The sequence below is a fragment of the Schistocerca gregaria genome, chromosome 11, assembly GCF_023897955.1.
Source record: "Schistocerca gregaria isolate iqSchGreg1 chromosome 11, iqSchGreg1.2, whole genome shotgun sequence".
Classification (NCBI taxonomy): Eukaryota; Metazoa; Arthropoda; class Insecta; order Orthoptera; family Acrididae; genus Schistocerca; species Schistocerca gregaria.
This window is the reverse complement of record NC_064930.1, coordinates 108146000-108172917: the sequence shown is the minus strand read 5'-3', so window position 1 is coordinate 108172917 and position 26918 is coordinate 108146000. Positions and strand designations below refer to the sequence as shown.

Here is a 26918-nt window from a genome sequence, read left to right as displayed (position 1 = left end):
AACGTTATATATTAAGTACTAATGTTTTCCTGAAGTGACTGGTTTGCGGGACTCGGAAACGCACATGAAACTTGTGTAAAGAAGAAAAATATTCTGAGAGTAAGAGATCATTTCCAAGGTAGAGAAGTAGTTCAGTATAATTCCCCTAACCAATACGACAACTTTGGAGATCAGCTGCGCACAATACGTAAGTCAACCGCAAGAGACGTGGAGTCTCTCACACCAGTACCCCACTGTCTCTGGTCATCAGGAAAACGCTAGAGTATGGCGGAGGGTACTCTGTACCGCTACTAGGCATTTCCTTTCCTGTTACACTTGCAAATAAAGCAACTGTCTTTATGCCTCTGTACAAGCCCTAATTAATCGTATCTTATCTTTGTGGTCCTTATGCACAATGTATGTTGGTGTCAGTCTGCTTCAAATGCCAGTTCTCTAAATTGTCTCAATAGCATTTCTCGAAAAGAACTTCGCCTTCCCTGCAGGGATTCCTATTTGATTTCTCGAAGTATCTCCATAACACTTCCATGTTGTTTGAACCTACCGGTAACAAATTTATCAGCCTGCCTCTAAATTCATCTTTGTTAATCCATCGGTATATAAAAACAAATCTTTAATTTTATTTCTACTGAAAATAAAGTAACTAAGTGAGGGTTCCAGAATGGAGAAACTACCCAAGTTTCATTTAGAAATGTAGTCCAAAACATGAGTTCAGAAGTAAACTTTTAAACTGTGTGCCACAGTTCTAAAATAACTTGCAACCAGCCTCGGGTGTACGCAATATGTACCATCCGATTTCTGTTTATATTTGTAATCTGTCATGTATTTATGAGTGTAATCCTATTTCCTTGTTTTTCCAGGTGGGAAAAAGTAAAGTAATACCAGCTGTACAGGGGAATACACATTTCAAAAGATGGCGGACTGACAACGGAATGAGATCATCAAGGATTCTAGGTTTTGGCACTGACACTGGCGGGTGACAGCAATGCTGTCTGCTAACTTCGAAACCTATTCTTGCTGCACACAATCATGATGTACCTGAGAATTTGTTTGCTTGTGAGCCTTCTTAATCTTTATTTCAGCACTTACTCTGTTCCTGTGACACTCTGCAAGCATTACAGGATGACTTCATATTATTCCTTTAAAAAAAAAAAAAACACTGAAATAAAAACAATGGTTTATATTTACAATAACTGGATAAAGGACAAAAATGATTTACATTTACAAGAGTTCAATAAAGTTGGTACAAAAATTATTTACATTTAGAATTGTCGGACAAATTAGGAAAATAATTTACATCGATAATAGCTGAACAAAGTAGAAAAATGATTTACACTGACAATAGTCAAACCAAGTTGAAAAATGATTTATATTTTGTAGTGTCACAGACTATTCTGTAGGAAATAGCACAACACACTAAAGGTTTAACTTAGCTGACAAAATCTGCTGGAAGATTTCTTAATGGGTAAGTTAGGTAAACAGCTGGACAGCCCACACTGTGGGAACTTCTGCATGGAGATGGAGTAACCTGTGGATGGTTGGTTGATTGATTGATTGATTTTGGAAGAGGGGACCAAACAGCAAGGTCACCGATCCCATTGGATTAGGAAAGGGCGGAGGAAGGAATCGTCCCAGCATTTGCCTGAAGTGATTTAGGGAAATCACAGAAAACCTAAATCAGGATGGCCGGACACGGGTTTGAACTGTCGTGCTCCCGAGTGTGAGTCCAGTGTGCTAACCACTGCACCACCTCATTCGGTGGGGGTCGATTGTTGCTCATGTCCGTAGGTATAACCCAAATTACCCTACATGTGACAACTGGGTGGTGTTGAATGAGAAACAGTGTCATAAGTGATACGCAATATGTCAAGAAACATAAGTAATAAACGTCCTTTTCAGGATCATCCAACTAGAGACGAGAAACACCTAGTTTGTATTATGCAGCTTAATATTGAAGGCATAAGCTCTGCCAAATGTATCTACAGAAACAACTGCATGAACTTAACATTGGTGTTGTCAACATTCAAGAAACACATACCAAAGATGAGCAAGCTCTTCAACGCAGAGGACAAATATCTGGTTATACACTGGTCGAAGCTATCCACCATCCACGATACGGAATAGCCGCTTATGTGAAGTCAAGTCTAAACAGAGTGCATGTAATTGATTCTACAGAAGTTAACCCCATCTACACAGTAGTAATCCAGATAAACGACATAAAAATTGCGGTCCTGTACAAGCCTCCAAGTGTGAATTGGACCTCCACAGTTCTGCCGACTTTCAATCACCATTGTATATACACTGGAGACTTTAACAGCCATTGCATGGAATGGTGGTACAACACCGTAAATATCATTGGGGAGTCACTAGCTCAATGGGCAGAAACTACCAGCATGCACTTGGTCTTTGATGTGAAAGACAAGGGAACCTTCCACTCTGCACGCTGGAATACGGATCACAACCCAGACTTGATGTTTGTGTACAAAGATCAGCTAGATAGACCACTTAACGCCACTCGTTCTGTGCTGTCTTAACTTCGCAAACTGCCAATACCGCCCTGTTATGAAAGAAATTGGTTTAAAAATTCACCTTGTAAACTAAATGCCCCCTACCCAGATGGAATTTTCAACGAGCTAACTGGGATGGATTCTCAAAAGAGCTCAACTCCACCTTCGCTGCGAAGAACTTACAGACAAAAGTAAACAACTACGATGAATTCGTTAGACTAGTTATCAAAGCTACTAAGTCAAACATTCTTAGTGGTTACAGAAAGGAATATGTGCTTGGCTGGAACCAAGAAAGTGAGGCTTTATATAAAGAATACCGAAAGTTCTAGAAATCAGAGGGCTCACAGCTACTCCACTCTTTAAACAAGAAGAGATGAGAGCAATGGGAACAACACTCAAAGAAATGAAATTTGCCAAGTCAAGTAGGAAAGCATGGAGAGTCTTGAATGGGCTAACTGGCAAGCAACACCTCAAAAAGCCGTATCCTAAATTGAGTCCCGACCTCATTGCCAACTGGATCGCAGACCTCAGAAGGGCAAAGAGAGACAAGAATCATACCAGAGCAGTAAAATGTAACCCCTCTAACCTCAAGCGCAGTGCCCCAATAAACGAGCCGCTTTCCAGGCCCTTCTCCATAGCACAAGTAGAAAGTGCTGTCAAACAACTGAAAGTTGGTAAGGCTGCTGGCCCCGAAAACATCTATAATGAATTTATTAAGAACATGGGCCCACACTGCATATGTTGGCTCACTTCGCTCCTCATACTCAAAGAGAACAAACCTCCCAGACTATTCAAACTGTTGAAAGTTATAGCCACACTCAAACCTGGAAAGCCTGAAGACAGCTCTGAAAGCTACTACCCTGTAGCACTGCTCATTTGTACATTTAAACTTTTGGAACGAGTCCTCCTAACCAGAATATCACCATTCGTCGAGGCTGCTACCCCTCCTGAACAAGCTGGCTTCGGACAAGGACGCAGCTGCACCTATCAACTTCTTGTCCCAACTACCCATACTGAAGCAGGTTTTCAAGGCCATCTGAAATCAACAGCTGTCTTCACCGACCTGACAGCCGTGTATGACACTGTCTGGCAACAGGGACAGACTACAAGCTACTGCAAGTTGTACCATGTTGAGAAATTGTGGATCTAATATCCAACATGCTCAGTGAAAGGCATTCGAAGTGTTTCTAGGCAGATCTAAAAGCCACAAACGGAAACTAAATAATGGACTACCACAAGGATCCGTTTTGCCCCGTCACTATTCAATTTATATATTAATGATTTACCAACCACAACATCACCTAAATTCATCTACACTGATGACATCGCACTGGTAGCACAGAGCATTAACTCCGAAGATGGTGAATGAATTTTTATGGAGGATCTGGAGAAGATGTCAACTTTCTTCAGGAGCTCGAGATTGACCTTGTTTCCACCTAGTGATTCGTGCTGCGAACTACAAACCGAGAGCTCTGCTCAGTGGACAAACGTTGAGGTACAATCTTTCCGCAAAATATATCGGAATCACTCTAGATAGAACCCTGGGCTACAAAGAGCACATCACCAAGCTTTCTCATAAAGTTGCTGCAAGGAACAACATACAACATAAGCTCAGTGGCACCACCTGGGGAACCTCTGCTGACTGTCTGCGTTTAACTGGCATCAGTCTCGTGTACTCTGTTGCTGAGTGCTGTGCACCAGTCTGGTTGGAAAGTGTACATGTGAAGAAGGTAGACACAAAATTGAATGACACAATGCGCTGCATTACTGGTTCCGTCAAATGAACCCCTGTATTGACTCACATCCTCCACTCCACTTAAGACAGAAACAAGCTCTACTGAGGGAGGCCAAGAAAATCCCTGCATCACCCTCTCTACCACTGCACCAGGAGTTCTGTCATCCGCCACAGCAACGATTGTGATCAAGAAGACCGGCAAGTGTTACTGCAGGACAACTCGTCGCAGATGGTTTGGATCTAAATGAAAGTTGGACGCACGAATGGTCAACAAAATCATTGGAAACAAGATCCCGTCACCTTGATCCCACAAAGAAGCCAAAAGGTTTTGACCTACTGAGGAGCCGCTGGTGCCGCCTCAACCGCTTCAGGACTGGACATGGTTGTTGTAACTACTTCAGGTACAAATGGGACTGTATCAGTTCACCAATGTGTACATGTAATCAAGAAGAGCAGGCAATTGAACATCTGGTACAATGCTCTCCACTTCATTCATACCCTGGAATTCCCGACGACTTGTTCACCCTCACACCCAGCTTAATTAATTGGTTAAAAAACACAGACTTAAAGGTTTAATCTTGTCTTATATGAGGGTCACTCCAAAAGAAATGCACACTATTTTTGTAAAAATACAGTTTTCATTCTGCATGTGTGAAAGATTTACAGTGTATAGATACATCCTTCCTGCTTGTTTTCAGATTTAGTTCAACCTGTTCCTGTCAGTGGCGTCGTCACAGCAAAAAATGTCTTCAAGATGGCTGCTACACTTGACGTTCGGCAGAAGAAACCTGCTATCATAGAATTCCTGTGCAGTGAAAACGAGACAGCGGGAAACATCCACAAGAGGTTGAAAAAGGTGTGCGGAGATGCTGCTGTCAATCGCAGTCCAGTTAGTCGGTTACGTGATTAAAGCGGGCACGGCAATATTGAGGATTGTCCTCGCAGTGGCAGGCCTCGTATTGCACACACTCCAGTCAATGTGCAGAGAGTTAACGAATTGGTGACTGCTGACAGACACATCACAGCGAACGAATTGTCACGCTACGTTGGGATAGGTGAAGGAAGTGTTTGCAGAATACTGAAAATGTTGACGTTAAAACAGGCTTGTGCCAGGTGGGTTCCCAGGATGTTGACAGTGGCTCACAAAGAAACAAGAAAAAACGGTATGCAGTGAACTTTTGGAACAGTACGAGATGTGGTGGAAATGAATTTCTTGGAAGAACTGTGACCGGTGATGAAACATGGCTCCATCATTTTCCCCCAGAGTCGAAGAGGCAATCAGTGGAGTTGCATCATGAAAATTCACCCAAGAAAAAAAAAAATCAAAACCACACCTTCTGCTGGAAACGTTATGGCTACGATGTTTCTCGATTCCGAAGGACTCTTGCTTGTGGAGATCATGCCAAGTGGAACCACCATAAATTCTGATGCATATGTGACGACACTGGAGAAACTTCAAGCTCGACTGAGTCGTGTTCCACCACATCGGCAAAAGCAGCAAGTTTTGCTGTTGCACGACAATGCATGGCCACATGTCAGTCAAAAAATCGTGGAAGTGATCACCAAAACTCGGATCGACAACACTGAAACACCCGCCTTACAGTCCTGACCTGGCTCCATGTGACTATCATCTCTTTGGGAAACTGAAAGACTCTCTATGTGGAACAAGGTTTGAAGATGATGACTCCCTTGTGCATGCCACCAAACAGTGGCTCCAACTGGTTCCTCCAGAATTTTACCGTGCGAGTATACAGGTGCTGGTTCCAAGATGGCGTAAGGCAGTTGAGACGGATGGAAATTATGTGGAGAAATGAAGACATTGTTCCTAAAGGATGTATCGACACACTGTAAAACTTTCAAACATGTAGAATAAAAGACGGATTTTAAAAAAAGTGTGCATTTCGTTTGGAGTGACCCTCATATCATATGTATATAGTATAAAATCACTTGTCTTACATCAACTGTATATTGTTTAAAATCACCATACGGTTAAATAAACCTCAATCAGTAACCCAAGAATGTCATGTCAATGGCGCAGTACAGCTGTTAAAATATTGCCACCTGCTATGATGGGGCACCGCATACTCCATGCTGATGCAATGCCAGAGATGTTCTCAGACCAGAGAATAGAACCGTGGAGAATGCACAACTGGCATTTTTCTGGGCAGGGTATCAAATGGTGTCTATTTGGGCCTCAGGTGAAAATTTGGCACATTGTAAGGCGTTGGATTTTATGGATGGCCTACACAAAGTAATCAGAACAGCATTTGTATTTTAACTGTGGTAAAAGATCGAGTACATTTCCGTGCTCGAGGGATAATTGGCAGTCAGAATATGACACAACATTTTTTTCTGAGAAATCACAGGAAACGAAGATGGGCATTGTGAACTAGCGAGCCACATTGCAGTGCGTGGCTCACGGTGGTATCATTGGAGGTGGCCACATTCCAGAGTCAATGGCACAGCAGGGGATGCTGGCCTGCCACCTGAAAGCCATCTTTTTGCAGAACGTTTATATGGGCTCTGGCCACTGAGAGTCTGCTGAAAGTGGAGTGGGAAGCGAAGACTGTTGTGGCGAAATGGCTCCAGCCCTGCCACAGTCCAATGGCCACAGCTTGGATGTGAAAAAACAGGTAGACACCAGTTCTTCTGAAAAAGTGGGCAGGGTTGGGAGTTTTTCTGGAAATTTCCACTCAACTGCTATGTGGGTATTGTGACAGACTGTTCCTGCAGTTAGTTAACAATAAAAAGGAAACAGAGAGTTAGAAAATTGACTAACAAAGCAAACTGCACCATTTACATGCGGAAGCAGCGTATTCAATGCTGGAGAAGGATGCAGCAAAAGCTATAGCAAACGAAACTTATGTTGTGATATGCACAGACCTCCAACAAGTGCTGTATTGTCCTACCCTTACCCATTCTGCGGGTTTCTATCGACATCAGCTGTCAACCTACAATCAGGGAATACATAACATTGGTGAGTATAAGGTGTGGATGTGTGTATGGCCTGAAACTGTTGCTAAGCAGGGATCAGCGGTATTACTTCACGCCTTCTGAAGTATGTAACATCTACATTTTCAGAACTACACCTGCGTGAAGAAAGAACTTTAGTGGTGTGGTCAGATCGACGTACAGGACAGAACAATAACTGGAAAACTATTGTTTTGTATCAATATCTACTGAACATGAAGTATTTCACCTCTGTGGAGCAAAAGTTTCTTATCACAGGACACAGCTTTTTGCCTTGTGACAGGGATTTTGCATTGATTGAGATAAAGAAGAAAAACTACTCTGTGCATGAACTATTTGAATGGGTTCAGGTAATAGCTACTGCATGACCAAACAACTCGTTTCTGGTTTTTTACATGGAGCAGAATGATTTTACTGATTTAAGCAGTATTGAAAAGTTAGTCCGCAAAGATCCAAAATGCAAAATAACAGATTATGTTTGGACGAAGATAACTTCAGTGCCCCAAGATCTGTAACTACTTACAGCCTCGGTACTCAGAAAACTTTGCAAAACGCTCCAGGGGTAAAAATAGTATTACATTTCCGCTGGTGGTGTTTAGCTCGAATGACCTACCTAGACTTTATGGTGAGCCGTTGCCTGTCTCTGCAGAAAAGAAAGCTAATCTGCTAGACATGTGTAGACATACTCCTGAAAAATACCGAGAGTTTTATGAGAACCTAAAGATAAAGTGAAGTGACAGCGTCACGGTCGGTCACGCAAAACGTACGTTTGCAACAATACGTCTTGTGTGCCGCGAATAATCGTGTTACACAGTGGGAACTATTAATAATGTTTCCTTTAAATTGTGTGTGCAGTATTGATTCTGTTTTTGTTATATTCTTGTGAAATGAAAGTGTGAACGTTCATCACTGCAAACCCTTCTTTTGTACCAATATTTCCACCTTCAGTCAAACGCTCAGAAGTTCCGACATTAAATAATGCAAATTGTATTTATGCCTAATCAGACTGAAACCAATAAACAGTATTTGAGGTTAAGTAACATTAGTGGTATAAACGCTTTAACCCACACAAGTGTGCTACTCTCATTAGAGTTACAACGTTTTTGCACGGATGCCGAACGAAAATCTATAATATCTTGCTTTTCAGGTCACGTACTGCCACAACTTGTACACATTAATCAGTAATGTGAATGCTATTTCTGCTGTTCGTAAACCTATTGCATAGGTAACGGTTTTTTGCGTCTCCTATACAATTTGTATTTTGAGGGTTACAATGTTTTTGCGGCAGGTATTCATTTGTGATCTGGTGTTGTTAGTTGGAGAACGGCCTCTCTTGCAGCTCCATGCATAACTGCCAGGTGAAGAATGATTAACACAGCAGAACAGAACCGATTAGCAGGTCTGGTCCACTAATCCAGATGGCGACCGAATTATTTAGGGGAATCTCGAGTATTCAGATCACCAATTGAGACATTGTACGCACTTGCATGTACTACATACATAAGTACAAAAACCCATCAAGTCACCGCGGCACCGTAATATATAACAGCTGGACAATGCACTAGCCAACACTGTGTTCAACAGTGAAAATTTAAACTCTCATGAGGGACGAAAATAATTCCAGAATGAAATTTTCACTCTGTAGTGGAGTGTGCACTTATGTGAAACTTCCTGGCAGATTAAAACTGTGTGTCAGACTGTTGACTCGAACTCCAGACCTTTGCCTTTTGCGGGCAAGTGCTCTACCAACTGAGCTACCCGAGCACGACTCACGACTCATTCTCACAGCTTTATTTCTGTCAGTACCTCATGTACTACCTTTTGTGAAGTTTGGTCGGTAGGAGACGATGTAGCACCAGAAGTAAAGCTGTGAGGATGGGTCGTGAGTTGTGCTCGAGTAGCTCAGTCAGCAGAGCACTTGCCCACGCAAGGTAAAGGTCGAGTCTCTGTCCGGCACACAGTTTTAGTCTGGGAGTAAGTTTCAGAAAAATAGATTTTTTGGCATTATTTGGCAATTAGAAAGAGAACAAAATGCAAAATAAAGAGTTATAGGACCCTCCTAATCACAATCTCCTAAATAATGTTTGATTTGTGTGTGTGTGTGGGGGGGGGGGGGGGGGGGGGGGCGCGCGTGTGTTTTCACCAAGTAACTGTTTTAAAATTTTGGGAAGAGTCTTTCTGCATGTTTCAATTGTTAGCAGCGCAGAAAATTTGTCGTACAACATTTGCCACAAACACCAACTATAAATTTTAGTTTAGACATTGATAAACTCTACTATTATCCAAGTTCCTTAATGCACATTTTACATTCTGACTTTTTGTAAGACGGACAGCACCTAAGCTCACCTTCACAGTTCAGTACCGAAATGAGTTGTGTGTTCTGTAGATGTTTCATGTAGCACGACCCCCACAATGGTTTGACATTACTACTCTGTTCCATTCTGTGAGTATCCACTGACGATTAGCAAAAATTGTCGTTAATACTCTTAAACAGAAGGAAACATTAAAATGTTGAAAAATATCTCCAGCCAGCAGAAATGCCACAATGCATGCATTTGCCCCATTTGTTAACAGCTCTTCTTTACATAACAACAAAAATGGTGGGTGCAAATTCAGTGTCTACCAACTTGGCAAAACAAAATAATTATCAGAGTGTAAAATGAAACTGTTTAGCACCAAGAAACACAAAAGACAGTATTTTAATTATTAGCTGCCAGTAAACTGACCACTTTATCCACAATGATGTGCCCTGAACATGTGCTAACTGAGAAGTGTGTGAGGAGGAGACTCATGTGCAGTCACAATTCTTTATAGTTTTTCACTGCTTTTTCTTTCATGCCTCAATACAAGACAATCACTGCAACACTTGTGACCCGCTGCCCCTCCACCTAATCACTGTGATGGTTACCACAAGTTCCATTATTCTCATTTCTTCTAACATTGATAATTTTTGTTTTAGCCTCTACTTTGTGGTAGCATAAACATTAGGCAACTTTTTCTTACACACAGTCCATTTTAATACGATTATCTTTTCCTTCTGCAGTGGATGCGTCAAACTTCACGCACAGTCAGCACAATTTACAAAACAGCATTTCGTCAAAAGTCACAAGTGAACACTTGTTACTAATAACTGAGATTCTGATCCAGAGAAGGAAATTTGCAACTCACCATATAGCGGAGATGCCGAGTTGCGATAGGCACAGTAAAAAGATTCACACAATCATAGTCACAGCTTTCGGCTATTAATGCCTTTGTCAGCAGTACACACACACAGACACTCACACAAGTGCAACTTGCACACAAATCTGCAGTGAGCTGAAACTACACTGCGAGCAGCAGCACCAGTGCATGATGGGAGTGGTGACTGGGTGGGGGTAAGGAGGAGGAGGGATAGTATGGTGGGAGTTGCGGACAGTCAAGTGTTGCAATTTAGGCAGAGGGCAGGAGAGAAGGTGTGGAGGGGGAAGGGAGTAAGTACTGTATTTACTCGAATCTAAGCCGCACCTGAAAAATGAGACTCGAAATCAAGGGAAAAAAATTTCCCGAATCTAAGCCGCACCCGGAACTTGAGACTCGAAATTCAAGGGAAGAGAAAAGCTTTAGGCCACACCTCCATATTGAAACAAAGTTGGTCAGTTGTAATATGAGACACAATTTAGGTCGAATGAATGACGATACAGCGACAGTAGTTTAGATCCAGTCGTAAACTTAGCAGTTAAGCTTTACCAGGTAGCCATTGCTATGCATCAGGCACTCAGTCAGTATTTATACGGGTACCCTTCCTTTTTCACGTGCTTCGCCTGGTTTGAATCGATTGCTTATTTTTCTTTGATCTGATAATTGCCGTTCTCTGTGTTATAGGTGTTCACATCGCTCTAAGCTGAAAATGCATTACTGTACTGTGTCATGCATTGGTTGTCGCATTTGCTTTTGTGCACGCTACCGCCGCTCACAATTTAAAAAAAGGAGAGAGAGAGAGAGAGAGAGAGAGAGAGAGAGAGAGAGAGAGAGAGAGAGAGAGAGAAATCGTCTCATTAGCGAAACAATGGCAAGAGACTGCTATTTGTTGTTACTTACACTGCTGCATTCTTTCATAATAATCAACAAGAACCAAGTAACAGCCTGCTTACGATAGGAGATGTTCTAAACAAGAGTTTAGCGAAAATTTTTCTCCGTTTGAAAATCTTTGCAGACGCCTCTTTAGTACATTACATTCTGCACAGAAATTAGAGTCATCTTAGATTTAAAAATCTAGTCAATTGCCGTGCTTCATTTCTGACTGTATCACTATTAGGCATAAGAATAATATGAATATAAACATGACATGATATGTATATATTTCCGCGTTTGCTGTTGTCTCACTCTAGTTCTGTAGTTTATTAGGCAGACACAATTTAAATGAGATAGCAGCAAACACGAAAGAATACACGGTAAAATGTTTATATTAAAGAATACATGGCAAAATGTTTATATTCGTATTATTCTTACGGTGAAGAGAATACTGCATGTGATTCACAATTCATAAAAGTTCCTATTATTAACCATCTCTTCTCACAGGTAGGAAATAATTCAGAACGTAGAGTTGGTCATGTTGAGAAACAACCCAAACAGTCTTGCCAGTCGGATTTTCGTAGTACATCGAAATTCTGCTACATTCGAAGATGAACAATACAGAAATTGTATTTACTTCATTGGATAATGTATGAAAATGCAGTGGTCGAAACTCGGGGTGGAGAAAAAAAATCATCTTCCACCTTTTTTTAAAAAAATTTCTTTACAGATGCAGAGGTTTTGGCGCCAGTATTGATCTTTGTGCCTGCAAAGCATGCCTGTGTAGCACTACATATATTCAACGGCAGAAGTTAGTTGTGGCAGCACCTACCGACATTTTTCAGAACTTCCGCTTACTCTGCACTCGATTCTAAGCCGCCGGTGGTTTTTTGGATTACAAAAATCGGAAAAAAAGTGCGGCTTAGATTTGAGTAAATACGGTAGTGGAAAGGAGAGAAATAAAAATAAATTAAAAGACTGGGTGTGGCGGTGAAATGACGGCTGTGTAGTTCTGGAATGGGAACAGGGAGGGTGCTGGATGGGTGAGGGCAGTGACTAACGAAGGTCGAGGCCAGGAGGGTTACAGGAACGTAGGATGTATTGCAGGGAAAGTTCCCACGTGCGCAACTCAGAAAAGCTGGTGTTGGTGGGAAGGCTGTGAAGCAGTCATCGAGATGAGGGATATCACGTTTGGCTATAGGGTGGTCCACTCGCTTTTTGGCCAGTTTGTCGGTGGCCGTTCGTGCGGAGGGCCGGCTTGTCGGTTGTCGTGCCTACGAAGAATGCAGCACAGAGGTTGCAGCTTAGCTTGTAAATCACATGACTGGTTTCACAGGTAGCCCTGCCTTTGATGGGATAGGTGATGTTAATGACCAGACTGGAGTAGGTGGTGGTAGAAGGATGTACGGGGCAGGTCTCGCACCTAGGTGCATAGCAGGGGTATGAGCCACGAGGTAAGGCAGTGTAAGGATGGACGAGTATATTGTGTAGGTTCGGTGGAGGTGCAGAATACCATGGCAGGAGGGGTGGGAAGGATAGTGGGTAGGACATTTCTCATTACGGGGCACGACGAGAGGTAATCGAAACTCTGGAGGAGAATGTAATTCAGTTGCTGAAGTTACGAAGCAACTTCCCTTCCCTCCTATTGTTACATTCCGTCCCGGATTTTCCACAGTTTGAGATTCTGTGCCGTTTCATATTCTCTTCATCGCCGCTCAGAGACTTTCTACAAGTCTCACTCTCTTACAGTTTTAAATCATTGCGTCAGCACGCACCAGAAACTTATTTATCGGACTTATCACAAATATTTTACACACGGCACTCTCTTACTACTATTTGTGAGAGACGCTACCTGCTTACACAGAGAGAGAATCGGTACACCACTTCAACTGCAAATGAGTAACCTCACAATCTAACCAGAGCGCTTCATTACAAATAACACAACAAAAATATTTTTTCACAGGAGAACACTATTCTCCATTGTTTGTGCAGCTGAAAGCACAGATCTGGAGATTATTTCTCTACACACTTTGCACGTGTATCTGTGGCCAGATTTATCACTGAAGATGGATAACGATTCATTGGGCCACTCTTCACGCAGAGAGCTGCCAGCACCAGCTGTCCTCATAATACTGTTACGTCGTCGTCACTGCCCGGCCATTGACACAACACTGCTGCCCGTGAGGGTGAGTCCTCGACATTCCCTGCAGACTTACAGAACTTTTTCACAGGTAAGGCTGGGGCCAATCACAGCCTACAATTATTCACCCAGTGAGGCAAGGCCACCATTAGTGTAGAGTGCTGTATCAACCTGCAAATTTGAAAAGAAGTGTTTCTAATTATGATAAAAAATGAAGCAATCAACAATAAGGAATGAATATAGAAACATTTCACGTGGGAAAAATATATCTAAAAACAAAGATGATGTGACTTACCAAAAAAAAACTGCTGGCAGGTCGACAGACACACAAAAATACACGCAAAATTCAAGCTTTTGCAACCAGCGGTTGATTCTTCAGGAAAGAGGGAAGGAGAGGGAAAGACGAAAGGATGTGGGTTTTAAGGTAGAGGGTAAGGAGTCATTCCAATCCCGGGAGCGGAAAGACTTACCTTAGGGGGAAAAAAGGACAGGTGTACACTCCACACACACACACACACACACACACACACACACACACACACACACACACACACACACAAAAATAAGTTCCCAAAGTTTCAATATTGAAATCACATCCAAAGCGCCAGAAAATTAATTAAAAGTGTGACATGGCCACATTAGCTGGTGTAAATATCTACATCTATATTTATACTCCGCAAGCCATCCAACGGTTTGTGGCGGAGGGCACTTTACGTGCCACTCTCATTACCTCCCTTTTCTGTTCCAGTCGCGTTTGGTTCGTGGGAAGAACGACTGTCCGAAAGCATCTGTGCACGCTCGAATCTCTCTAATTTTACATTAGTGATCTCCTCGGGAGGTATAAGTAGGGGGAAGCAATATATTCGATACCTCATCCAGAAACACACCGTCTCGAAACCTGGACAGCAAGCTACACCGCGATGCAGAGCGCCTCTCTTGCAGAGTCTGCCACTCGAGTTTGCTAAACATCTCCGTAACGCTATCACGCTTACCAAATAACCCTGTGACGAAATGTGCTGTGCTTTTCTTTGGGTCTTCTCTATCTCCTCTATCAACCCGACCTGGTACGGATCCCACACTGATGAGCAATACCCGAGTAAACGTCGAACGAGTGTTTTGTAAGCCACCTCCTTTATTGATAGACTACATTTTCTAAGGACTCTCCCAATGAATCTCAACCTTGCACCCACCTCACCAACAATTAATTTTATATGATCATTCCACTTCAAATCATTCCGCACATATACTCCCAGATGTTTTACAGAAGTAACTGCTACCAGTGTTTGTTCCGCTATCATATAATCGTACAATAAAGGATCCTTCTTTCTATGTATTTGCAATACATTACATTTGTCTATGTTGAGGGTCAGTTGCCACTCCCTGCACCAAGTGCCTATCCGCTGCAGATCTTCCTGCATTTCGCTACAATTTTCTAATGCTGAAACTTCTCTGTATACTACAGAATAATCCGCAAAAAGCCGCACAGAACTTCCGGTACTATCTACTGGGTTATTTATATATATTGTGAAAGGCAATGGTCCCATAACACTCCCCTGTGGCATGCCAGGGGTTAATTTAATGTCTGTAGACGTCTCTCCATTGATAACAACACACTGTGTTCTGTTTGCTAAAAACTCTTCAATCCAGCCACACAGCTGGTCTGATATTCCGTAGGCTCTTACTTTGTTTATCAGACGGCAGTGCGGAACTGTATCGAACGCCTTCCAGATGTCGAGGTAAATAGCATTTACCTGAGAGCCTGTATCTAATATTTTCTGGGTCTAGTGAACAAATAAAACGAGTTGGGTCTCACATGATCACTGTTTCCGGAATCCGTTTTGATTCCTACAGAGTAGATTCTGGGTTTCCAGTAACAACATGATACACGAGTAAAAAACATGTTCTAAAATTCTACAACAGATCGATGTTAGAGATATAGGTCTATAGTTTTGCGCATCTGCTCGACAACCCTTCTTGAAGGCTGGGACTACCTGTGCTCTTTTCCAATCATTTGGGACCTTCCGTTCCTCTATAGACTTGCGGTACACAGCTGTTAGAAGGGGGGCAAGTTCTTTCGCATACTCTGTGTAGAATCGAATTGGTATCCCGTCAGGCCCAGTGGACTTTCCTCTGTTGAGTGATTTCAGTTGCTTTTCTCTTCCTTGGACACTTATTTCGATCTACAAGCTCAGAGGGATAACAACCCCTACATTCACAAGGAGAGGCTTCCAAATTGTATCCTGGATCTTGTAAAGCCCAATTACAGGTTTCTGGCCGACCCTGCACTTCTCAAAAAGTGTGTTCATGACAAAACCCAATATCCAAATGAGTCTCTAAATTCACTCATATGGAAACGATGCCCAAAAAACACATTTGCATCTGCTACAGTTGTCAGAATTGCAACTTATGATAGACAGCCTATAAAGACCGTGCTCTTAGTAAAACACAAGTGTACGAGTGGTTTTCTCAGTTTAAAAAGGCAGAAATGGTGGTCTAAGATCAGCTCCGTTCTGGTCGACGTTCACTGCTCGAAGAGAAGACAATGTCGACAAAATCCGTGATCTCATCAGTGAAGATCGACGCAGGACAATCGACCGACTCGAGAACTTGTCCGGGTTGTCCTGGAGCTCAGTTCAGCACATCTTGACCGTCGATTTGGGGATGCGAAGAGTGGCAGCAAAATTCGTGCCGAAGGTTCTTACTGGAAATAAAAGTGAACGTCGCGTTAGAGCATTTTTTCGACAAAATCATTACAGGTGATGAGTCACGGTGCTACGGGTACGATTCAGAAAGTAAACAACAGTCATCACAATGGAAGTCACCTGGCTCACATCGACCAAAAAAACTCGACAAGTGAAATCGAATGTGAAAACAATGTTGATCTGTTTTTTTGACATCAAAGAGATAGTACACTCTGAATTTGTCCCTGAAAACCAGACAGTAAATCGACAATTCCATTTGGAGTTCATGAAATGGCTTCGCAGAAGTTTGTTGTGAAAACGTCCGGCTTTGTGGGATTCTGGCGTGCGGTTCCTGCATCGCGACACGGCTCCCGTGCACGCGGCTCTCAGCATTCGCCAGTTTTTGGCCTCGACGAAGACGACTACCTCGACCCACGCGCCCTATTCGCCGGATTTAGCATCCTCGGACTTCTTCCTATCTTCCTATTCCCGAGGATGAAAAGAGACTCGAGAGGGAAGCATTTTGCGGATGTGGCAGACGTAAAACACAATGTCAAGAAAGTGCTAGCAGGTATCAAAGAGGACGAATTTCAAAGGTTCTTCAAACACTGGAATGAATGTTTGGACAAGTGTGTTAATGCTAATGGATAGTACTTCGAAGGAGATTAAGGTTGTACTTGAAAACAATAAAGTATATGCTTTCTGAAAAGGAATTCCGGTAATTTTTGGGTCCCCCCTCACACGTGGTCTGCAACCAGTGTACGATGCTCCTTCACCATTGTGGTGCCTTGCGCGAACTTCACTGGACCCACAATGCCTACGTGAATGTCCCCAAAGCATAACAGAGCCACCATCAGCTTTTATCCATTCTGACGTTCAGGTGTTAAGGAGCTGTTCCCCAGGAAGACAACAGATTTGTTCCCTCCCATTGGCACAATGAAGAAGGTATCAGGATTTGCCAGACTGTGTAATGCTCTGCCATTGTGCCAATGTGCAGTGCTGATGGTCACGTGCCCAATTCAGTCACAGTTGCCGATGTGTGATGTTAACATCAGCATACGTACAGGTCCTGAGCCGAGGAGTCCCATTGTTAGGAATGTTCAGTCCACTGTATGTTCAGACATACGTGTATTGTGGCCGGCATTAAACTCTGACGTCAGTTCCACCACAGTTCCACCATCTGTCCTGCTTTACCAGTCAGTCCAGCCGACAGTGTCCGACATCTGTAATGAGGGGTGGCTGCCCGACCCCACGATGTCAGGACGTGGTTTCACGATCTGTTGAAGACACTCACCACTGCAATTCTCGAACACCTGACAGGTTGCACAGTTTCAAAAATGCTTGTGACAAGCTTCTGGACCATCACAATCTGCCCTGAATCAAACTGCAAAGATGCAAAGATTGCGCGGCTTCTCCATTCTACACACAGACAGCATGTTCACTGATACTGTGTGTGTGTGTGTGTGTGTGTGTGTGTGTGTGTGTGTGTGTGTGTGTGTGTGTCACTTGCAGTCACTCCTCACCAGGTGATGCTCCTGTCACACACTGATAACAGGTCAGTGTGTCATAATGCTCTGGTTGATCAGTGTAAACTATTTTTGTTGCTTCACGTAATACTTTTTTACATTATCAATGGTGAAGCAATGTGTTTTGTTTTACAAATTTATTTCCTTGTTGTTTCTTTCATTTTTTATGGTTTCACCCATAAACCACTAATGCCAACATGATGCCCAATTGGAAGAAATAGCCAAGGTACTTATCCCACTGCTAACTCATGAATATACATTCGGAGGTCTGTATAGTGGTATGTCTTGTGTCTGAATGTGTGTACTTTTACTACAAAAAGAGCAAGGCCTCGTCATATGCTGGTGTGAATACTCCCTTCTATTTTGTGTGTGTGTGTGTGTGTGTGTGTGTGTGTGTGTGTCATGCATCAGCCTGCTATGGGTTAGTAGTTATTACATTTATTTTATGTGTTAGCCCAATAAGTGTCAGCTACTTCCATATACAGGGTGTACACACAGACAATAAAACAGAAAAAGTCCCTAAATTTTTCCCAGATAAGGTACTTTTTTTTTCCTTCAGGGGAAAATATGCTTTTCCCAGGTGACGTTACACTTTTTCCATGTTTAGTCACAATGCACTTCCCCTCAGAGCTGTAAAACGTATCAATCCTTTGAATGGTAAAGTATTTATACACTGGCGTAGAGCTTCCCGGCACTTAATCTTTGGTGTGCAGTGACATTTACACTATCGAGATTGTCAGTGCTTTTGTTAGCCAGTCACGGCTCATGTCGTGTGATCTTTCTAGGCAATGACAGCAGTTATTCAGTGCATAAGATGTGATGTAGTCAGCCAATAGCAAAGTGTGAACACACAAATATCAGACGGAAAAGAGCAGCAAATTGGCCCACGGCACTTAATGTATAACTGCAAAACTGTTCCAACTGGGTCAGTGTCAAGAATGGGGTCCCACAATGTTCAGTCCCTTATTGTTCTCAATATATATCACATACTTGCCCCTCTATATTCACAAAGATGCAAAGCTAGTTCTTTTTGCTGATGATACAAGCACAGTAATCACACCCAACAAATACAAATCAGCTGAGAAAATTGTAAATATTGTCTTTCAGACAACTGTTACCAGTTTCTCTGCAAATGGACTCTCATTTATTTTCCTATTTTAGGGTAATCCGCCTTGAAGTAAAAAGTATTCATTACAAAAGTGCACAATCAGAATAATACACACAGCCCAGCCAAGATCATCTTGAAAACATTTATTTAAGGAACTAGGGCAAATTTTGAGATAAAAAATTATTGATCTTAAGAGAAGAAGAAGAAGGAAGAAACAAGAAAAGTGAGCTTGAATTACAGCATGTAAAGAAATCTTTTGTTACACTGACACATTCCACATCATTATGAAGTGTCCTGTTCATGATATCTGGAACAAGTATTAATCTCATCTAATCTACTCGTATTAAGCCGAGGAAGAGCTTTACTCCACAGACAGCACTGCTAGAATGCCAACCTGAGGCTCACTGCCTAGACCTTTACGGTTGGGCTCTTTGTGAAATACAAACCTGTGTCCCAAAGAGGGAATCACACAAGGGCAGTAACTACAATACACTGCACGATCACAGAACAGATTAAGAACACGAGTCGCAAAATGCAAAGCAAATACGGTTCAGTGGGGCTACTCTGAAGATGACAGAATGAAAGTGGAGAAACACAGACAACTGAACATTTTCTCATGTGCCCAAGGATGGAGTTTGTTTGCACAGCAGGAGATCTATTTTTGTGCAATGAAAAGGCCATTAAAGCTGCAGAGATTTAGAGGAAGTGCATTTAGATAGGACACATAAAGTGAAGTAAGTAAGTACACAAAGAGGAAAAGTTTAAATTAATATACATACGGTATAGTTATGCCAAAAACCTAAGCTTTCACATACAATATTACTCTTAACACTTTCAGTTGCTTTTTTTCCAAGTACAAGGAAACACGTTCGGCTCTGTGGCAAGGTGCTCCCATTGCGCATAAAAATGGCATCTTTATTAGGAAACTTGTGGTATGAGAAATGACTTTTCTGAAGGCACACACATCAATAAACTGCCTGTTGCGACACTTCTCGGCTAAACTGAACACGAGGTGTGGAGACATCACATATTATCGCAAAGGATGTCAGTGAAGCCAAGGGGTGCCTCGGAACAATTTTCCGATTTAAAACCCACTATTGCTGAGTTTATGAAGGAAAAGGGAAAACAGGAATGAAAATTAGAACATCCAGAATGGATTACAGACCTCACATTTTAAGAGGACTTGGCTGCACACTGTCCACAGTAAGACACTGCAAGATGAGAAACAACTTAATTCCAGTTTGAGGGACACATTCTGTAATTAACTTAATGCACAGTTGCTGGACTTCAGCCAATAACAACGTTTAAAATTTCAATATTACTAACAAGATGTGTGTGTCAAAAGGATTTTTTTTATTATGAAACTAAATAACTCGTGATTAAATGGCAACAGGAGAGTGAAAAATCTGTGAAACTGTCTGTATCTTTCCGTATGTCAACAGTTTGTACCAGATGAAAACTATATCACATTTTGAGCGCACCAAAAGTAATTGATTAATGCTGAAAGTTTGTTTTGTTTGTGATCTATGATGTTGAAAAATAAGAAATATAAAACCAAGTTGTATGCAGTGCCATTTAAACAGTGTGTTTACAGTTCCTCCCCTCTTCTCCCTCTGCACACTCAGACAGTGTGGCGTGGATGTGGGGAAAGTGCGTGCGGTCTGTCAATAAAGCTGTGGCAATCGTGCCAGCACACAACTCGTGTGCCGAAATGTTGGGTGTCCCTCCTCTACAGCCTCAAATATAACCACACTGCTGATAGCTGTGGTGGTGGCGAAGTGTAGTGGTAAAGGTGCATTCCCGACGTGCGAGATGTCGTCAGTTCAAATCCCACCAGGTACTACATTATTTTACTTTTAAGTATTTCTTGATATGACAGTCATTATTTGTATTTGAATAATTAGTTTAAATATAATTTCTTTATTTCCAATCCTTTGGTGCATCATTTTCATCACTGAACTGAATTTATCTGCTATCAGTTTGTCTTCCTATCATTCTTTTTTCATTTGGAATCTCTGTCCGCTTTGTATCTTATATTTTCGTCCATGTTACTGTATTCATTATTTCCGTTTCTCATTTTACTTGAATTTTATTTTATTTATAATCCCTTTTTTCATTTAAATCTTTATCAGGGTTATTTTGTCAATAGTATGACTAGAAATCTATGTTTCAAATGTTTGTATGAAAATTATCATTAAAAAAATGTAAGTCTTGCAACAAAAAATTCGTTTTTGACGCCACTACACAGTATATATAATTTAATATTTTGTTTCTTACCCAATTCATTAGCATTTTCAAACATTTAAAGTATTATGGTAGATAGATAAAAATAGTTAAAGTCACACGGGTGAAGATTCAAATAGAAAATACAATGACTGGAAGAAAAAAATGAGAGCCAATAAAGTAATTATGAAAATGAGTGATTGACCGATTGATTGACTGAGAGAGTATGGAACTTAATGGCAAGGTCATCAGTCCCGCGATTACAAAGTGGATTACATAAGAAAGAGGGTCTGCTAAAAGTGGAAGGATACAGGCAGAAGAGTCAAATTATAAAAGAATGAACATTAAACACGGACACAGCAAAATCATAAAAGGTGAAATAAAATATAAAAACTGGAAGAAAAAGGGGGCGGTCATGGGGTCACAGACTGTGAAGACTGCAGAAGGAGTCCTAACCACAACCACCCCAGCCCTGCTCCAAGACTAAAGCAGAACCTTATATCTGGAAATAAAAACCACTTTCACAGAAGAAACCGAGAACCAGGTCAGCCATCCGTGGCTCGTCTGATAAAATTAAATTTAAGGAAGCAGGAAGACACGAAGGGTCGAAAGAAGGGGATGTGCCACCAATGTGAGATATTGTCAGCCGGGTGCCACAACCACATTGTGGGGATGTGTCATTACATAGGAGGAAACAATGAGAGAGCCGGGTACGGCCAATGCGTAAACGGCAGGAAACAGTGAACTCCTTCCGAGAGGGGCGGAAAGAAGCACCCTAAACTGCACTTGACTCCTCGATTGTAGGGCATTTATTACTATGAGCAGTAGCGATCCAGATGGCATTTCACTGTTGGGCAAAGAGACATTTGACGTAGATCTGTACATCCGCAGTTGGAATCGAGAAAGGAAATGGGTGGTAAGTATCTGCTTCTCTGGCCAAGTGGTCAGCCAATTCATTCCCTGGAATTCCCACGTGACTCGGGACCCAGAGAAAGACGACCGAACACGTGGCACGCTCAAGGGATGAGAGAACATCACGGATGGCAGAGACTGAGGTGCGACAAGAGTAGCATTGATCGACAGCCTGCAGGCTGCTCACAGAGTCTGAACAAAATAAAACAGTATGGAGGGAGGCCTGAGAAACAAAAGAGGAGGGCCCTGTGAATGGCTAGAAGATCTGGTGTAAATACACTACACAATCCTGGGAACAAATGGTGCTCGAAACCAGTAGGAGATGTGAAGGTGTATCCCACCTTATCGGTAGTCTTAGAACCGTCAGTGTAAAAGATGGTGGCACCCTGGAACTCTGCGAGGATGGCACATACGAGACGCAGGTAAACCAAAGGAGTAACAGAGACCACGATGAAAATCGAGCCTCAAACAATTAGAAATTTAATGAAATACACTTGTTGTTGTTGTTGTTGTTGTTGTTGTTGTCTTCAGTCCTGAGACTGGTTTGATGCAGCTCTCCCTGCTACTCTATCCTGTGCAAGCTTCTTCATCTCCCAGTACCTACTGCAACCTATATCCTTCTGAATCTGCTTAGTGTATTCATCTCTTGTTCTCCCTCTACGATTTTTACCCTCCACACTGCCCTACAATACTAAACCGGTGATCCCTCGATGCCTCAGAACATGTCCTACCAACCGGTCCCTTCTTCTAGTCAAGTCGTGCCACAAACTCTTCTTCTCCCCAATTCTATTCAATACCTTCTCATTAGTTATGTGATCTACCTATCTAATCTTCAGCATTCTTCTGTAGCACCACATTTCAAAAGCTCCTATTCTCATCTTGACCAAACTATTTATCATCCATGTTTCACTTCTGTACATGGCTACACTCCATACAAATACTTTCAGAAATGACTTCCTGACACTTAAATCTATACTCGATGTTAACAAATTTCTCTTCTTCAGAAACGCTTTCCTTGCCATTGCCAGTCTAATTTTATATCCTCTCTGCTTCGACCATCATCAGTTATTTTGCTACCCAAATAGCAAAACTCCTTTACTACTTTAAGTGTCTCATTTCCAAGAAAGACACTAACATCAATTAATTCAATAAAGATAATGATCAGTCACTTTGATAAAGATTTAAAAATAAAATTCCGTAGTGCCCAATTCAAACCCACAACCTTCTGTAGCTCAGAAACATACCTTACTCTCTACGTAACACCACTGCTCTGAGTAGTGCTATTATATTTAAGGCTCTACAGTATCACCGGAAATTTCGAAAAAATTTCTGTCAATTAAATGGAAACGAGGGCCTATTCTGATGAACACCTGCAGGGTATGACGCCTGCAAGCCCATCCTACAGTGCTATATAGCTGGCTTCAAAAAGCCAGGCCCACCCCTGGAGCCCTCTTCTGTAAGGATGTAGAGGCTTATCTCACTAGGGGGTAAGATAGATACTGCCTACAGGAAAATTAAAGAGACCTTTGGAGAAAAGAGAGCCACTTGTATGAATATCAAGAGCTTTGATGGAAACCCAGTTCTATGCAAAGAGGGGAAAGCAGAAAGGTGGAAGGAGTATACAGAGGGTCTATACAAGGGCGATGTACTTGAGGACAATATTACGGAAATGGAAGAGGATGTAGATGAAGATGAAATGGGAGATACAATACTGCATGAAGAATTTGACAGAGCACTGAAAGACCTGAGTCGAAACAAGGCCCCGGGAGTAGACAACATTCCATTAGAACTACTGACGGCCTTGGGAGAGCCAGTCCTGACAAAACTCTACCATCTGGTGAGCAAGATGTATGAGACAGGCGAAATATCCTCAGACTTCAAGAAGATGATAATAATTCCAATCCCAAAGAAAGCAAGGTGCTGACAGATGTGAAAATTAGCGAACTATCAGTTTAATAAGCCACGGCTGCAAAATACTAACGCGAATTCTTTACAGACGAGTGGTAAAACTGGTAGAAGCCAACCTCGGGGAAGATCAGTTTGGATTCCGTAGAAATGTTGGAACACGTGAGGCAATACTGACCCTATGACTTATCTTAGAAGAAAGATTAAGGAAAGGCAAACCTACGTTCTAGAATTTGTAGACTTAGAGAACGATTTTGACAATACTGACTGGAATACTCTCTTTCACCTTCTGAAGGTGGCAGGGGTAAAATGCAGGGAGCGAATGGCTATTTACAATTTGTACAGAAACGTGATGGCAATTATAAGAGTTGAGGGGCATGAAAGGGAAGCAGCAGTTGGGAAGGGAGGGAGACAGGGTGCATATTCAATCTGTATATTGAGCAAGCAGTTAAGGAAACAAAAGAAAAATTCGGAGTAGGTATTAAAATCCGCAGAGAAGAAATAAAAACTTTGAGGTCCACTGATGACATTGTAATTCTGTCAGAGACAGCAAAGGACTTGGAAGAGCAGTTGAACGGAATGGATAGTGTCTTGAAAGGAGGATATAAGATGAATGTCAAGAAAAGGAAAATGAAGATAATGGAATGTAGTCAAATTAAATCAGGTGATGCTGAGGGAATTAGATTAGGAAATGAGACACTTAAAGTAGTGAAGGAGTTTTGCTATTTGGGGAGCAAAATAACTGATGATGGTCAAAGTAGAGAGGATATAAAATGTAGACTGGCAATGGCAAGGAAAGCGTTTCTGAAGAAGAGAAATTTGTTAACATCGAGTATAGATTTAAGTGTCAGGAAGTCGTTTCTGAAAGTATTTGTTTGGAGTGTAGCCATGTATGGAAGTGAAACATGGACGATAACTAGTTTGGACAAGAAGAGAATAGAAGCTTTCGAAATGTGGTGCTACAGAAGAATGCTGAAGATTAGATGGGTAGATCACGTAACTAAAGAGGAGGTATTGAATAGGATTGGGGAGAAGAGGAGTTTGTGGCACAAATTGACTAGAAGAAGGGGTTGGTTGGTAGGACAAGTTCTGAGACATCGAGGGAACCTATCGTTAACATGCACGTGCCGAGGACCGTTCAAATATCAAAATGAAACTAAGTCCTGTGCACTTTGTACAGTAATGTGGGTTATTCGTGAGAATGACCTACGTTCCACTGAAGATGCACATGCTGGCAGAAGGTGGTTGTGCTTTTTATAAAGATATTACATTTTTAGAAAAATTAACTGTGCGTACCGCAATCTGTGATGCCCGGTGCCTATGCAGTGGCGTAACACAGCAGGGGCAAGGTGCAGCGCGGCGATCACAGTAGCACTTGCCGGACAGCGATATTTATGCCCCAGTGACGCCGCTCGAAGGTGTTGTGAACAGCCTAGAGAAAACAGACGTACTACAATGTAAACACACGTGACGAATGAAGACTGTAAATCTTATATTTTAAGTTGAGCTTGCTGTGTTCAGACATATTGAATTACATATTTGAAGTTACAGGTTACTGATAATTGGATCCGACTTCAAAACTGATGTAAATAGTCAAAACAATACAGCACATTATCAATGAAGATGTGTTCATCATTCGGAAGCTGGCATAATGAGATGTCTTTACAGCATCGCCCTGCTCGGAGACAAAGTCGAGAAGAATAAATCTGCACGCGGTCGTGGTACGGAGTAGGCAGACCGAGAGAATGAAACAAAAACTGGAAGAAGAACGTAGCTCAGACCAGATCAAACTGACAGATCTGCCATGCAGTGTTCCCTACTCATTGCGTTACAGTCGAGTCGCCATACACATTCACGAAAGGGTAGGGCCACAACTTGAACTACAACTACAACTACTCTTCGAAAGTTATTTGCAGAGCTCTCACGGTTGCTGTCAAAATGGACCTTTCTTGGAAATTCACTCACAACCCCAAATTTACCTTTGTCTTTCCTTTTAATGACACTTTCAAAGACATTAATAAATACAATAAACGGAGTATTATTTTGATTTATCTTCATAAAAAAAAACTAAAAATAAATTTTCCACAAAGGGACTTGGCAGCACGACCCTCAAATTACCGTTCGGTACTCTTACTGCCACATCGACAGCCACCTGGAAACTCTCTCTCTCCATTTGTTTAGTCGGCTTCGACTCTTCGTGACCCCATGAACCAAATCACACCACTTTTTCCTGTCTTGCACTTTCCCCCGTAGACCTCCCAAATGGGAACACATTGCTTCTGTGATGCCATCGACCCATCTCATCCTCTGACGTCTTCTTCTAGTCCCTTCCATCTTCCCCAGCATGGTTTTTTCTAGCGAGGCATGCCTTCGCATTGTTTGTCCAAAGTAGGTCAGCTTTTATTTTAACATTAGACCTTCCAGGGGGAAATGTGGTTTTATTTGCTCCAATATTGATCTGTTGGTTCTCTTTGCAGTCCACGGAACTCTAAGAAGTTTCCTCCAACACCACAATTCGAAGGAGTCAATTCTTTCCCGTTCAGCCTTTCTAATGGTCCAGGTCTCACATCCATATGTCACAACTGGAAAGACCGTAGCCTTCACAATACGGATCTCTGTTGATAGTGTTATACTCTGGACCTTATACCCTTGTCGAGGTTTGACATCGCCTGTCTACCGAGCAACAGGCGTCTCCGGCTGCAGTCGCCATCAGCAGAGATCTGGGAACTGAGATAACTGAATGTGGTCACTACCTCCATGGTTTCTCCTGTTAGGTTCCTTTCAGATTACGCTGATACTATAGCTCCCTACTTAGCACTCATATACAACCGCTCGCTCACCGATAGATCTGTACCTACAGATTGGAAAATTGCGCACCAGTGTTCAAGAAGGGTAGTAGGAGTAATCCATTTAACTACAGACCTATATCATTGACGTCGGGTTGCAGTAGGGTTTTGGAGCATATACTGTATTCAAACATTATGAATCACCTCGAAGGGAACGATATATTGACACGTAATCAGCATGGCTTCAGAAAACACCGCTCTTGTGCAACGCAGCTAACTCTTTATTCGCACGAAGTAATGGCCGCTATCGACAGGGGATCTCAAGTTGATTCCATATTTCTAGATTTCCGGAAAGCTTCTGACACCAGTCCTCACAAG

General features: G+C 42.1%; 1 protein-coding gene across 3 annotated transcripts in view; it reads right to left on the bottom strand.

Moving 5' to 3' along the window:
* Positions 1-10661: 10661 nt before the first annotated feature.
* Positions 10662-26918, bottom strand: part of LOC126295356 (uncharacterized) — a 150899-nt gene continuing 134642 nt past the window's right edge. For 2 of the 3 annotated variants that reach the window (XM_049987827.1, XM_049987828.1), the window contains one exon: positions 10662-13570. The gene's annotated coding sequence lies outside the window, so the exon portion shown is untranslated. Of the gene's footprint in view, positions 13571-25050; positions 25187-26918 lie in introns of all 3 variants that reach the window. The other variant, XR_007552465.1, reaches the window with a different exon arrangement.